At 40.0% G+C, this 13,613-nt stretch overlaps 1 protein-coding gene across 1 annotated transcript in view; it reads right to left on the minus strand.

The window, feature by feature from the left end:
• LOC126812428 (cGMP-dependent protein kinase, isozyme 1) overlaps nt 1–9,334 on the minus strand; it is a 161,705-nt gene extending 152,371 nt beyond the window's left edge. Inside the window, exon 1 of the mRNA XM_050538821.1 lies at nt 9,151–9,334. The gene's annotated coding sequence lies outside the window, so the exon portion shown is untranslated. The remainder of the gene's footprint in view (nt 1–9,150) is intronic.
• Between the last annotated feature and the right edge of the window lie 4,279 nt (nt 9,335–13,613).

Genomic DNA, 13,613 nt, shown 5'->3' on the forward strand with positions numbered 1-13,613 from the left:
GCTACTTTAATCATTTAATATAAAAATATGAAGAACCCCGGGGAAGAACGATCTAAGTCACTTTTTCAACGAACCCCACGTAATGGCGCCATCTGGTAGCAAATTGTATAAGATTTCTGTGGAACAATCTATTTCAGGTAAAAACGATCGGAGTCACATCGAACCAAGGCCCTTCTAAAATGGCCTCCCGGACAATCACATGTCCATCGTATTTATTTAACCTTAATTTGCCTGAAAAGTGGAAGTCAGTTGTTGTACTGGTAATTATGATTCGTATTAAACATCATTTTGAAGTTGTAATTAAACCCATTCGTTGTTCTGTTCGCGTCAAATATTCTCGTCCAAAAGTCTGTTTTGCCTTTTATGCGAAAGACAAAAATGTGACTTAGATCGTTCTTCCTCTGGACTCTTCATATACTGTATAATCAAGACTATTTTGTATCATCGTTACAACGGTAGCTATGAAAAGCGAGACTACACCGTACTTCAAACAGCCATTGGGGGGTGGATGGCCGAATGGTTAGCGCGCGCACTGTATCACGAGGCCTGTCATTGAATCAACTGGCGTGGTTTTGAATCCCCGGTTGTACGTGACAAGGAGTAGGGTTGCCTGTCCAACCTCGTGGGTTTTCTCCGGGTCCTCCGGTTTCCTCCTAATGCTAAAGACCCCTACGCGCAAGCGAATTATTGAAATAAAATTAAAAACCATATGTTAGTCCCGAAATGACCTAGTCTGTGTCGAGTGGACGTTAAACCCCATTTCTATCTCTCTCTCTCTCTCTCTCTCTCTCTCTCTCTCTCTCTCTCTCTCTCTATCTATCTCTCTCTCTCTCTCTCTAACAGCCATAGCCGTCTTCATTAGCCCAGGTTAGGAGCAGAACAGTAGGACGTTAAACTCCATTTCATTTCATTTCTAACAGCCATAGGTAATTTAATCTAAATTTTCAATACCTTTCTTGTATTACGTTATCTATTTTCCAACTATTATAGCGAGGACCATCAGGTCTTTATCTAATCATACCAGTCTGATTAAAACACGGATCATATTTCGTTACGTTTTTTAAAGTTCAAAAATTCGTATTACTTGTCTTCGCGTGAGTTAAGCCGAGAGAAATATAATATTTTAACGACATTTGCCGATGGTGCATCAGATATTTAAGTGGAAATACTATACAGATCTGAGATGTTCACTCCATTTATAATTGAAATATTTTTACAGGTTGAAATTATGAGACGGCAATTGTGACAAGAATATGTAGAGTTCCTCTTTAGGGAGAAAGAGAGAGAGGGGGGGTGGGGTACGTTCACTCGACACAAACTAGGTCATTTGGGGACTAACATGTTGTTCAACTTTAGCAGGGGGAGGTTATCGGTGGACCCGGAGAAAACCCACGAGGTTGGACAGGCGACCCTACTCCGTGCCACGTACAACTGGGGAATCGACGAAACCACGTCAGTTGACTTAATAACAGACCTTATACAACGCGCACGCACTAACCATTCGGCCATCCAACACCCCGCTTCTTTAGCAGTTCAGAAAGTTCCAATTTGACGGGATTGACATTGGAAATCATTTAGCAAATATGCCAATAACTACAGGGAATTTACAAGATGAAAGATGCAATATATATATATATAGCAATTAGAACCCATTAACAAGATGAAAGATGCAATATATAGGCCTACATAACAATTCGTCGCTCTTCTGGCGAACCAAAGAATCTGATTCATTTAAGTATTGTGAATTATGCTTTTGAAATTTGCATTCTGTTGTTATGTCTGTGGACATCAAATAATAACATTCATTTGTGATTTAATATTTCATACATATACATCAGGACACCGAACGCCATTTACATAAACGTTATTATTTGATGTCCACAGAGATAACAACAGAACGCAAATTTCAAACGCATAATAATTCTCAATACTTAAATATACCAACCTAGTCGGTTAGCCAGAAACGCGACGAATTAGAACCCATTAACAAGATGAAAGAGATTAACACCATCAATTGAAAGGAATTAATTAGATGAAATGAAATGAAATGGGGTTTAACGTCCTACTGTTCTGTTCCGACTGGGCTAATGAAGACGGCCATACGCCATACAGTGTGCTATGAGGAAAATTTTGCGCGGGCGGCGGCACTCTGGCTTATTCTTTTATCGAATTCCAACTGCCAATGGATCTTTTACGTGACATCAATTTATACACGGGTCCTCGGTTTTTCGTCCCATCCGAACGACTAGACAGCTACCTTGCCAGGCCCTCCGTTCTGCACCACTGACAAGGGGAAACCACGCCGGAAAATCCCGAACTGCTTGCTATGTTCTTGTTTTCAATCTGATTAAAATACAGATCGCATCGCACGCCAAGAAGTCGCCGTAACAGATGGTTGCATTGGCTAATCCCTCGCGCTATCCAGAACGCAGATTATATAACAACTCTTCCAGATCCCAGTGTAGTACAGACAATTAAAATGAAATTTTAAACTATAAAATACGAAACGAAATAGGATCTGTGTTTTAATCCGATTGTTCTTGTTTTCTAACTGCAGTGTGAAGCTCTTTTATTCTGACTTAAAGGAGCTAAATCTGTAATATTTTGGAGCTAGAAATTGGTACAAATGGGTCGCAACACATATAATAATATAATATGAATTTATATAAACTGTTTTACATTCAATCGTTTCTGTTTACTGTGAATTGTCATCAGTTATGTTCGGCGATATACGCCAGAAGTCTCAACCGAAAGTCAGTTTCTAGCGTCTGGTTATTCCAGTTAACATCGATAGTATTTATTGTGCATGCTCTACATTTAAGAATATGGCATTACCGTTTGATATGACATGTAGAATATATGTCTAGCCTCATTCTTTGAGCACCTTGATACAAATTGCACTGAAACGCATTATGGTACACGAATCGTGTACCAATGGTAAAATGTTTGTTTGTCTGAAATATTGGATATCAGAAGCCCATCTTTTCCAGGTAAGATCACAACACCAATGCTGATTTAAATTGCAAAACAATTCGTGTTTTCAATGTCGAAGATTTTGAATGATATTGGGTTACGGACTTAGCTACTTTAAATTGGCTGTAATGTTTCTCATAAGCTTCATTTCGCATACATTTTATTGTATTTATTACACTCCTTTAGCCTTCTCGTGGCTGTACGTGACAAGGCGTAGGGTCGCCTGTCCATCCTCGTGGGTTTTCTCCGGGTCCCCCGTCTCCTCCCACTGCTAAAGACCCCTACGCGCAAGCGAATTATTGAAATAAAATTGGATCATATGTTAGTCCCGAAATGACCTAGATTGTGTTGAGTGGACGTAACCCCCTCTCTCTCTCTCTCTCTCTCTCTCTCTCTCTCTCTCCCTCTCTTAGTTGTTGCAGTTTGTCATTTGCTTTTAACAAGATTTGTAAGGTAGTTCCGCCACTGAACACTACATCTGCGCCCATTTGCTCATTTATATTTAATAAATCCAGATAAGTGTTTTAATTTTGTGACATATATTTCTATATTTCTTAAAAGGATTAAACTATACGAACATAATTTATAAAGAAAATCGTCGGCACAAAATGCCTTAAAAACAAATTGGACAATAGGACATTCCTTTATCAGCAATTACTGGGAAACCAACATACCCGTATGTTGTCAAGGAAGGATAACATACCAAGCTATTGAAAACAAGACAGGCCACAGATCACTAATGATTTCCCCATTGACTTTAATGTTAATTCTCGTCTCTTAGACTGGCTCTAACTTTTCCCAAAATTTTCGTTGGGTAGAACGCTTTCTACCACAGATGGAGCAACATGTGGCAACCTCTTGCCCAAAATCACGTATGAGGTTCTTCATGAAAAACTTGAAATACACAAGCTTGATGTAGAGACAAGTAAACTTGTAATTTCCGGCCCTACATTTCAACCTGACCAACCTCTCAACTCTTGTATCCTTCCGACTCAAAATCATGAATATTCACCAAAACCTGCCAGAAAATGTATTTTCATACCCTTTTCTTCGATTCTACACCAAAAAGTCGCACTGCAAAAGTGGGAAAACGGAAAAGAGAGAGAAGGACTAAAAGTAGCTTTGGCCCTCGTTTAGGAATATTTGATGAGCTGTGTCCTATATTATTAAAAGAGAGAGAGAGAGAGAGAGAGAGAGAGAAGAGAGAGAGAGAGGAGAGAGAGTGAGAGAAGAGAGAGAGAGAAGAGAGAGAGAGAGAGAGAGAGAGAGGTAGAGAGAGAGTGAGTGAGTGAGGCAGAGAGAGAGAGAGGAGAGAGAGTGGGAGAAGAGAAGAGAGAGAGAGAGAGAGAGAGAGAGAGAGAGAGAGAAGAGAGAGAGAGAGAGAGTGGCAAAGAGAGAGAGAGAGACAGACAGACAGACAGACGATCCTACTCCTTGTTGCGTACAACATGGAAATTGAAACCATGCCAGTTGATTTAATGACAGGCCTTATGATACAACGCGCTACCCCCCCCCCCCCCGTCCTACCCACACTCAATATGAAAATGAACTAAAATGGGGTTTAATTTCCCACTGTTCTGTCCATACTGGGTTAATCAAGACGGGCATTTGCCGTAAAATTTGCTCGGACATCGGCACTACGGCCTACTCTTATATCGAATACCAACTGATAAGGGCTCTTTTACGTGCACGCCAATGTGTACGCGGATTCTCGGTCTGTCGTCCAATAGGAACGACCAGGCCCGTAGCTAGTAACTAGCCCCCCCCCCCCCACCCCCCAATGAAAAATTCGTCGACCATAAAAATTAGATATATATTGTCCGTCAATATTACAGCACCCCTGAGAACATTTAGAGCCCCCCCCCCCTCGTTGCTCTAAGCTACTTACGGCCCTGGGAACGACTATATTGTTCCTGCCAGGATCTCCATCCTACACCACTGACAAGGGGGAACCACGCCGGAAAATCTCGAACATGGGACCTCTTAACAATGAGCACGTAGCTATAAACGCTGGTATACTGTGATGTGTTTGTTTTTAGCTACGATTGGGTGCCTTTAGTTCCATCTAGCAAACTTAATTTCTTTATTAATGCATGTAAATTAGAAATAAGTTAATTTTATATTATCAGGACGAATTAAACATATCCAGCCCAATGGAGTGAAACAAATCAAGCGGTGTTTTTATCAAAATTGATTTATAATTACTAGCTAGTCATGCGCGACTCGTAAAGGTTGTGTACTTCTCAAGTATTTTGATTGGCTGTTGTACACGACGTATATTTAACTCCGCCTTTATGACATAAATAAGTGAAACCTATTCCGTTTTAAAATGTCGGGCTATTATGACTTAGATTTATAAGCGATGGTTTGTATCCGAGTAGAGTAGGATTACATGCTTAAACATGCATTATGCAAGAGCAAAATCTGCTTATTACAAGTCTTTCTTTAGGCCTGAAATGTTATCGAAATTATCAATTAGACATTAATTAACATATCCAAACCATAATAAACTCTCGATGTCAAGGCTAGCCTTCGATGTTGGCTGGATTAGATTACTATATGCCACTAACAGCCATTGATAATTAAATAAAAAAAAGTGGATAATCGAAACTATGCTTTTTATATTAATGATTTTAGTAATGATGACCGAGACTATGCAAAAAATTCACCCGCTTCTTTCTCGGCTCATAGTGGATCAATTTGACTGAAATTTTCAGCAATTACCTTTACACTATCTAGTTTTTAACTATTATAGCGAGAACTGCCACCTCTTTATCTTATGTCCCATAATGTATCTTTAATTGTAGTTGGAGTTGGAAGAAATGTAACAAATAACAATAGTCAATCGTCGTCTTGAAGACAAAATTGACAGTTTTGCTTATTGGAGAGAGAGAGAGGGGGGGGGGGAGGTAACGTCCACTCGACACAGACTAGGTCATTTCGGGACTAATATATGGTTCAATTTTATTTCAATAATTCGCTTGCGCGTAGGGGCCTTTAGCAGTGGGAGGAAATCCCAGAGGTTGGACAGGCGACCCTACTCCTTGTCACGTAAAACAGGGAAATCGCAACCACGCCAGTTGACTCAATAACAGACATTATGATACAACCCGCACTCGTTAACCATTCGGCCATCCAACTCCCCTGCTTATTGGAGTCAGGCCCGTAACTAAGAGGGGGGGGGGGGCGCAGGGGGGAGCAGGGGGGGGAGAAGCCCCCCCCCTGCAAAAAGTTTCGCCCCCGCCTGTGACAAAATTGTCGACCACATATATACATTGTCCGTAAATTTTACAGAACACCTCCCGCCCCACCCCCTCGTGGATCTGGGCTAGTTACAGCCCTGATTGGAGTACTATATGATTCTCATTGTACTTTGTCAGGTGGAACTACATAGTAGCATCTCTTATATCGAGTCAGACAGGGTCGAGAGATGGAGTTTCTTATCTAGGGACCCCCAATTTAGCAAGCCAGCATTTTTCTCGGCTCGAATCGCTTGATGTAATTATCCTTGGATATATCTGTTACCGAAATCTATCTGTTGTCAAATGAGAAGTTACATCACCCTGTCTATAAATAGATACAGTTCAATAAGTCGTTCACCCTTATTATCACTGGATGCTAGAGGCTACAGGCCCATTAACATGCCTTTTTAATTATAAACAAAAGCACCAAAAAAAAAAAAAAAAACGACAATTAGTTTTCTGGCGACTTTCTATTTTTGTTAAACAAATGAGTAAAAAAGAAATATCCGATGGCGAATATGAAACATAATGTCGATTGATAATGAGGTATTTCAACCATCTTGATTTCTCGCATAGATCTATAACGATGTGATTCTAACTGGCTTCTACAAAATGTCCACGGGGGAATCCATTACAAAATGTCCGGGGGGAATCCCCGTCGTGACAGGTTTCTCAAATCAAAGACTAGCATTCTTACACGCTACCTTATAATTGTTATCATGTGAACATTGTCAGCAATGATAGAAAACTGTATTTAGATAAATCACAGACCAAATAACCAGAAAATTTATACCAACTGATGATGACAAACTAATGGTGAGATGTTTAACGTCCACACGACACAAACTAGGTCATTTCGGGACTAACACATGGTTCAATTCTATTTCAATAATTCGCTTGCGCGTAGGGGTCTTTAGCAGTGGGAGGAAACCGGAGGACCCGCAGAAAACCTACGAGGTTGTACAGGCGACCCTACTCCTGGTCACGTACAACCTAGGAATCGAAACCACGCCAGTTGGCTCAATGGCATACCTTATGATACAACGCGCACGCGCTAACCATTCGTCCATCCAACCCCCACAATCCAATGGAATTATCCAAACTTTTCAAATTAATGAACTCAGTTATATTGCACAGGCCACTATTCTAAGACATAAGGAACTATTCTAAGTAATATATTTATTGTTATATGGAATATATATATTACCCACTCGCCCAATTATACGTTTTATTATATTACTGTGGTATATCAGTTTACCCACCCACCCAACCATACGTTCTATTATATTCATGGGGTATTTCAGGTTACCCACCCATACGTTTTATTATATTACTGTGGTATATCAGTTTACCCACTCACCCAACCATACGTTTTATTATATTCATGGGGTATTTCAGGTTATCCAACCATACGTTCTATTATATTACTGTGGTATATCAGTTTACCCACTCACCCACCCATACGTTTTATTATATTCATGGGGTATTTCAGGTTATCCAACCATACGTTCTATTATATTACTGTGGTATATCAGTTTACCCACTCACCCAATACGTTTTATTATATTCATGGGGTATATCATGTTACCTATAAAAATAGATTAAGTGTCTGTTTATAGCCATATAACAATTAAACATTTTGTATACATACTGAACTAATCTCAACTTTTATATTGAGTCGATTTTGATTTATGAGTTTATCGATACGGAGATAACTAACTAACGAGGCCTATTTACGTTTTGTCAGTAGAAATACAGCCATGGTGATATTGTCATTCACATTGAAAGGTTACAAGTATAATTCATTCAATTGAGTTTTTATGGACTTTAAACTTTCTAAATAGCAGATTGTATCGCGGACAATGAAATGGGATTTAACGTCCTACTTTCTAAATAGAGAGAGAGAGAGAGAGAGAGAGAGAGAGAGAGGGAGGGAGAGAGCGAGAGAGAGAGAGAGAGAGCTAGAGCTAGATGGTTTAACGTCCACTCGACAAAAACTAGGTCATTTTGGAACTAACTACAATCACAAGTTATTTCAACAACACAGACTGGGAGCAAGGGGTCCTTTAGTCTGATCACGTAAAGGGTGAGGGGGGGGGGAGAAATGAAGTTTAACGTCCACTCGACGTCATTTCCGGACTAACACATGGTTCAATTTTATTTCAATTATTCGCTTGCGCGTAGGGGGGTTTAGCAGTGGGAGGAAACCGGAGGACCCGGAGAAAACCTACGAATCGAAACCACGCCAGTTAACTCAATGACAGACCTTATGATACAACGCGCACGCCCAGTGGTTTAAAGACAAAAATACATCTGTAACTGTAAGATCTAATCGCTCTCTACCATTATGGTAACTTTCCAAAATTAGAATACTTTCAGACTGTAGAAAGTAGTCAGCTTCCCGGAGTGAAACCGAGATCTAATTTCAATTATACTATTACATACGATAATTTCTACAAAGAATTAGAAATGATTCCAGACGAACGCAAAATAGTTGTCATATATCCCACCTCATGTACGACTTCTATTAAAACTTTTAGTTAAATGGAGTAAAAGTCTGAAGGTCCTTATATGTTCCTAATGAAAAGTCACAATTTATCTTACTTCAATAACGATAAAAGAAATATCAAGAGTTACATAAGAACTATACCGTGAAAAGGCTGCAGGCACATCGAACAGACCAAAAGGTACTGGACATGCACTAGTTTAAAATAATATACCACAGTATAGAATAATCTACTTCAGTTTAAAATAATCTGCAATTCTGTTCAACACAGGCCAAACGGTGCTGGACAGGCACTGGTTTAAAATAATATAGCAAAGTATACTAGTATAGAATAATCTACTTTAGTTTAAAATAATCTACTATTCTGTTCAACACTTTCTACCTGTTTTGTTTTTAAAACTCGACCTAAAGTAAATAAAACAAACTTACCTTGTGAGAGTGTTTGTGTGTGGGAAGAAGATGACTAGTTATAACGGCTGTAATTCCATGTTTAACCGACACAGTAGAATATTATAGTGCACTTCTCGCGTCACGTTCAGATATTAACCAGGATATATCAGAAGACCCGTCACACAGAAAGTGCGTATCTCCTACTAAATGATAGTCACTTTGTTTTCTTTCTGTATATCCCTCTCTATAAGGACTTGATCTTTAACGCGATCAATAGAATGCCTATGAATGGACTACTTGTGATTTAAGGCCAGCTATATATATTGTATCGATATTCCGTGTATTATGAGGTTCACGGCTATTCAACTAGCCTTTTATTGATAAAATTCACATGTGATATTTAGAATAACAATAGACCGACAGTATAGCATATATTAGAGCACTGTCTTATTAATATCATATTGTTATTTCTCTATCGGTATTTCTCGATACATTCCGGTAATTTCCCGTGTTTGACGGTTAGTGCTAAATGATAAGGCCAGCTCAAATTTTCATCATAGGTCACGAGATGTAAACAGGGCTAGCGCTTATCCCAACCCTGAACCTAGCCCCAATGCTTAACCTAACTCTAACTTAAAATATCGCCAACAACTACGTGTCCTAACCTTATTTACATCCCAGCGACCTTGACACAAAATGAGCTGGCCTTAACAAATAGATTTAGCCACAGCAGATATTAGTACAGCATGCGAGCGCACAATCTGTTTTACAGACCTAATGCGACATCCGTCTTTTATCTCTGTCCAAGATGACTGACCTTTAAAAGGTCAGACCGCTGTAGTTCTAAGGGTGACGTCACATCACAATGTTTACCAACAAAGCAAGATGGCATCGATAACGCCAAAAAAGATTACTTCTGTGGCTTGTAAACAAACACGAGCAGGTCAATCAGATTAGACGGTAAAAAATGTACTTCTGAAAGAATTCAGAGTAAACAAACAGAAAAAAACGTCAAATTGATGGTCACACGTGCGTTTTTTCCATCGAACGTAGTAATATGAACTGGTACGGGCAGAATTATATCGTTTTACCCATTTTACGCCTCCGCGTACTATTTTCTGTACCTATTTACGCTAATTATGGAATATTTTTTATCAAGATATACTTCAAACACCTTTATTTATTTTTCTAATACTAAAAAAAAATGTTTAAGAATTTAATTTGTCGAAAAAAAAAGATTAATATTTTGTAGTCATTAAGTCGCATCGATGTCATCCTTATCAGTGATTGTAGCGGCCAAACGAATATTCACTGCGGATCAGTGTGGCGAGCGCATACTAATATAATATTGGCAATCGGCAATAATCGATACACCCCAGCCACTTCCGGTGTTTGACAATAGACACACTGCATTTCTACAATTACAGATTTCCTTTTTTAATTTTAGTATCTGACATGTCGTTTGATAAGCCAATTTATTAAACCGAAGTTTGTGATTACTGTTAATTTTCAGAGAACGAACAGTTGTGCGTAACTCACATTCAACACAAAAGGGGATTGAAATGAAATAGGGTTTAATGTCTAACGTCTCTGCACCGACCGGGCTACTGACGACGGGCATGCGCCATGCAGTGTCCTATGGGAACAATGCTACCCAGTCGAATTGCAACTGTCGTGGGTTGTCTTAAGTGCACGCCAACGTGTACGCAGCGTCTTGACATTCCCTCCACTGTCAATGTGCCCCACAACCTCAGCTAATAAATGGTACATTTTGAGTTTAGAAATCGTTCCCGTTTCCTTTTACAATTCGTAACAATGCAGAATTACAACAAGAACTTGGTTACTTATCTGAACACCTGTATTCTAGAAAAATCAGTAAATTCCCTCGATCGCCTGGATCAACAATCGCCCGAATCCTGCCCCAATATGTTCACCCGGATTTTTTATTCTTGATAAAGCAAATGATACGTTTCGACTAGGATTCTCTAGTCGTTATCAAGCAAGAGATGCGTTTCGACGATGATCCTACAGTCGTTATCAAGCAAAAGTTACGTTTCGACAATGACCCTACAAACGTTATCAAGCATATACAGTAACATGTTTCGACGACGATCCTACAAACGTTATCAAGCATATACAGTAAAATGTTTCGACGATGATCGTACAAACGTTATCAAAAATAAGATACGTTTCGACAATGATCCTGCAAGCGTTATTAAGCAAGAGATACGTTTCGACAATGATCCTGCAAGCGTTATTAAGCAAGAGATACGTTTCGACAGTGGTCCTGCAAGCGTTATCAAGCAAGAGATACTTTTCGACTTGAATTCCCTAGTCCTTATCAAGCAAGTGACCCTAAATTGTTATCAAGCAAACTATTCGTTTCATCTCGAATCCTAGCTGACACATCGCTCTGTAATTAAACGTAACTATATTCCATTGAATTATTCCCTGTGCAGTTCCACCGCGTGTTACACCACATATCTCTGTGAAGGAGGATGTCGGCCTTTACTACCATCAATCAATACCCTTTACGATTAGTACCAGACATGTTCTTAAAACAGGTAATAGCTTCACTAGATCAGACCTTAATGGCTGCATGGGGTATATAAATACGTAGATTAGAGAGGGTTATTTGTCATGTGATATCGCCCTAGGTGAAAGCGGACGTTAAAAACGACAGGGAGAAGAAGAAGAAATGAAATGAAATGGGGTTTAACGCCCCCCTGTTCTGCTCCGACTGGGCTAATGAAGACGGGTATATGACATACAGTGTCCTGTTAGGGCAATTTTACCCGGGTAGCGGCATTGTGGCCTACTCTTATATACATTTCCAACTGCCAAGGGATCTTTTACGTGCATGCCAATGTATACGCGGGACCTCGGTTTTCCGTCCCATCCGAACGACTAGACAGCTCTCTTTTTCAGGCCCTACGTCCTGCATCACTGACAAGGACAGACCACATCGTAAAAGAAGAAGAAGAGAGATGGGTCATAATAATTTGCTATCGGTTGTCTATATGTCAACTTCTGAGTTAAGGAAGAAATGGTATAAGGTGTTCTAGAAAGAGTGCGCGTACCCTGCCTCGTGTACAACTCCTGTTGTTATTCCTGTATATATTATTAGTGGTATCAAATTTTCTAGAAATAGAAGTGGTATCGAGTATTCTAGAAATAGTACGCATACCCTGCCTCATGTACAATCCTGTTGCGATGTATGTATGGATGAGAAAAGTTACCAGGTGTTCTACGCATACTCTGTCTCCTGCACAATTTCTATTATTATTCCCGTGTAGATAAGGGGACTACATCTACTTAAAAAGAGACATTTCTTCGCCGATCGATAAAAAACGAATGATTGAGTGTTGAACTGTTTCCTCCGCCCCCTCTCTCTCTCTCTCTCTCTCTCTCTCTCTCTTCCTCCGTCCCCTCTCTCTCTCTCTTTCTCTCTCTCTCTCTCTTTCTCTCTCTCTCCTCTCTCTCTCTCATATGCCAGGTTGGTGCAGAAAAGTTTCTTTCTTAAAGTGTTAGGCCAAGAAAGTTCCTCGGATTGTCCGGCGTGGATTCGTCTTACCAGTGGTGCAGGACGGTGAGCTTGACAAGTAACAGTGTCTAGCTTTTCAAATGGGACAAAAGACCCGAGTTCTCTTTACACATTGGTGTGGACGTATGCAGAGGCGTAGCCGTGAAATATATATGGGGGGGGGGGCCGCAACCCTAACCCCTAACCCTAACCCTTTTTTAAAACCCCTAAAAATATAAACAAAGCATTATGGTTACGTGGCTGGCTGAGCGGGCGATAAATATTTGGCTTAGGCGATAATGTTTTTGGGTCCCTACATGTGATTATCATGGCAGAAAAAAATTAACAAAATATTACTGACAGGCTAAATAGACACAATTTTATGGACCACAGTTACTTTTCACTTGACACATGTTACCAGGATGATTCTCTCTGTGTTTTATTTTAGCAATGTAAACCATATTGGGATATGTACATGTTTTATACAGATAGAATCTTAATTAATCCTAATAATTGTTGTAAATAAATAGGAGTTAGGGCCTACTATGGAAATTTGGGGGGGGGGGGGGTCGGACCCCCCGGACCCCCCATGTGTGACGCCCATGGACGTATGAACAAAGACTTTTAATGACAATTGGGGTTCGATACAAAAGTAGACCGTAGCGCCGCTATCCGGGCAAAATTCCCCTCATAGCACACTGTATGTCCATCTTCATTAGCACAGTCGGAGTAGAACAGTAGGACGTTAAACCCCATTTCATTTCATTTCACACCTCTCCCGATGTCTCTGGGGTTTGGATTGCCGAATGGTTAGCACATGCGCGCTGTATCATAAGGTCTGTCACTGAGTCAACTGGCGTGGTTTCGATTTCCCGGTTGTACGTGACAAGGAATAGGATCCCCCGGTTTCATCCCATTGCTAAAGACCCCTACGCGCAAGCTGTTTATTGGAATAAAATTGAGCCATGTGTTAGTTCCG

Source organism: Patella vulgata, chromosome 2 (assembly GCF_932274485.2).
Source record: "Patella vulgata chromosome 2, xgPatVulg1.2, whole genome shotgun sequence".
Classification (NCBI taxonomy): Eukaryota; Metazoa; Mollusca; class Gastropoda; family Patellidae; genus Patella; species Patella vulgata.